This window comes from Acromyrmex echinatior, chromosome 1 (genome assembly GCF_024713525.1).
Source record: "Acromyrmex echinatior isolate Ae372 chromosome 1, ASM2471352v2, whole genome shotgun sequence".
NCBI classification, from domain to species: Eukaryota; Metazoa; Arthropoda; class Insecta; order Hymenoptera; family Formicidae; genus Acromyrmex; species Acromyrmex echinatior.
Window position 1 is genome coordinate 3,577,375 of NC_141852.1, and position 3,002 is coordinate 3,580,376.

The 3,002-nt window shown below is 31.5% G+C and overlaps 1 long non-coding RNA gene across 1 annotated transcript; it reads left to right on the forward strand.

The window, feature by feature from the left end:
- The first annotated feature begins 477 nt into the window (after window positions 1–477).
- LOC147910842 (uncharacterized) lies at window positions 478–2,524 on the forward strand. Its single transcript, XR_015545710.1, has 2 exons — window positions 478–2,047; window positions 2,349–2,524. It is a non-coding gene; the product is annotated as an uncharacterized LOC147910842 (long non-coding RNA).
- The last annotated feature ends 478 nt before the right edge of the window (window positions 2,525–3,002 follow it).

Consider the following 3,002-nt stretch of genomic DNA (forward strand, 5'->3'; position numbering starts at 1 on the left):
AACAGAAATAGATGATCGATCAACGATCTTGACTTTGCTCTCCAAAGTGTTAACCTTGCTTCCCTCTTGCGAACAGCTCCTCCTGCTTTTTTTTTCAAAATTTCGAATTTTTTCAACGAGATTCCTAAGAGTCAATACCCTTTTTTATCGCTTTTCTAGCTAGATCGTCTATTCTCTCATTCTCTTAAATTCCTTTGCGGGATCCAAGTAAGTTTCACTTCAGCGTTCTTTTCTTTTACGAGGCAAAGGATCAGTGCCTTAATTTATAAAGCACTAGTCACCTGGCACTAGAATTTTTATATTAATTGTTATTTCTACTAAAAACTGTGGTTTTTTTTGTAGAAAGTGTAAGGCTCAAATCATAAAAAATTCTCCCTACTCGTTGCTATTTCTACTTCTCGCGGGAAGACTTACTTTCAACAGGGATATATCGACGAGTAGATATAAACATCGTTCGCATATTAAAGTATCTTACAATTCTGTGTATTCGAATCCAATTTAATTACATACATATATATCATGTAGAACAGAGGACTGAAGCACGTTACGTCAAGCCCTCTTTATATGAATCCTCTAAAATACCTCTTTGAACTTTCCGAATCTGCAATGGACCTGTCAAGCCGCTATTAAGGTGTGATCAGACTATGCAATGAAGATAGAGATTGAGATTAAAATTGCAGATTGTTCACACTATGAATTATAACCAACAGCAGTTGAGATTACTAAGAATTGGATTGATACTAATCACGACATGTCAAAAATCTTTCCTTTATTTCAAATTTCTATTTTTGGAAGCATTTTCCATATACTTTCATTAAATTTTAAAACTTATACTTTTATAATCTTTTATAATTCTTATTTGTACATACATACATGATAAAAAAATTAATCAATTGATGCCTTTTTGGCCAATATAAGATGTTGGTATGAAAAATAATTTATTCAGTTTCTTCACCATACATTTTTACACATGTTATGTAAACGATATTGCTCTTGCAATTAACAAGACACACATCAGTGACTTCTGCCATAGAAGTGTCTAGGTTATATAAAATTAACTTCGTATCAGCTGCGGCGTTGCCAAGTCTCTTACTATTAATGATCCATGAGATAAAGGTAAACTTGTGACAATAAAAGTTTAAATCTATATGATAATGTCCGATTTTGATTTTTTGTACACAATTATTGATATTTCATTTGCCAAAATCTTTTTTTAAAGTCCTAAGTTGGCTGAGTATGTATTGTAAGAATGGCCTTGAACAATTTTAGAAAATTTTATCAGGTTTTCTCTCAAGGAAAGTTTGATAAGAATGAAGGAATCCTGAATAATATGTCGGAATGGCTTGTTAGGAAATCGTGTGAATAAATAGTCCTGGTATTGTCCTGATAGCCGATTACTGGCTTTATTCGTACACGACTTGTAAGAGTACAAAGAGTACCGAGAATAGTATAAAAGCGTTTTGGTATGTGACGAATCTCGACCGAGTATGTTCGCGAAAAGTATTCGGCGAAGAGTGAGAAGAGACCGTGCTCCGCTAGCTCCAATTATTATACTCGTGTGCTTCATTTCCGGAACATGAGCACCATAGTTCTGCTGAGCGAACTAAAGTTGATTAAATCGAATGTAGTTTAATAATCGAATGCAATTTATAGACGTCGCCTAAATAAAGTAAAATATTGTGTGGCTATGTTGTGGCTGCTGTTGGAGAGCCTGTAATCAGAGTGGCGCCGACGAGAGATGACGTCATATTTTAGCGAAATTTTGCGAGAGAGAAAGAGATATACGGTCTCAGTCTATCCAACAGACTGTCAATTTTAGGGTTAGGTGCAACAGCATTGAACGACATAGATACGTAAAGGTACATTGATAAAAATAAAATTATTTTAGAAATATGGTTGTATAATACCATTTGGTAACAATTCATTAAAAAAAGGATATGTTATGAAAATAATTCCGAAAGACACAGAACGCCGAATGAATTGGTTAAAGAGTATAAATGGCAAATATAAAAATTGGACACCGTCAAAAAATTCATCTGTATGTGAGGTAAAGTAATTTCTTTATAAATAATGTATTTAATATTAAAATAAAAATATAACATAAAATATACACAGATTAATTATAATATCTGAAGTGTCTTGGCACTAAGCATATGTATAGTCATCACATTGATTACGAATTTAATTCTTTCTCTTTTTGTCGTAATCTTTTCAATTATATATCATTGCATTGTGAGTCTAAATCAAATAATATGATAATTACGATATTTAATATATAATATTTTATGAAATAGTATATACATATATAATATTTTTCTGAATTTTTTATTTCTTTTATATTATTACAGATGCATTTTGCTCCTAAAATGTTGGAACAGAGAATGGATAATAAACTAGCGCATTTAATAGCGCAAATAATGTGCAATAAATAACGTTTTGTATAAAGTAATGTGCAATATTACAAAATGTACAATATTGCAATAGTACAAAATAAATGAAATTTTATAATAAATAATATGTAAAAGTTTTATTATTTTATATATTAGGTGTTGGAATTAATTCGTAGCGTTTTTTAATGAAAGAATGTTATTTATTTCACATGAGCATTAAAAAATACATTAATGAAAGTACTTCCCATCACTTGTAAAACGCTACGAATTAATTCCAACACCTAATACAATATTTATTTATTATCATTTTTTAATTTGTCACAATTTTTGAGCATTTTTTAGCATGAATTCAAAATTTAGAAAATAATGCATTTAAAAAACTGGAGGGAATGGCTAAAATATGGCGGACCAATCACAAGTGATACCCGTATGGCGTCATTCTGATTACAGGCTCTCTAGCTACTGTGTCTTTGTGGCGCCATGCGTGTCTGGGCGCCGGCGACGAGCAACTAATGATCAAGGCAGAAAATCGCTAAGTTCGCAAAGAAATGTTACTCATTGATTCTGACTCATATATCATAAGGCGGTTTAATATAAACTCAAATGAATACT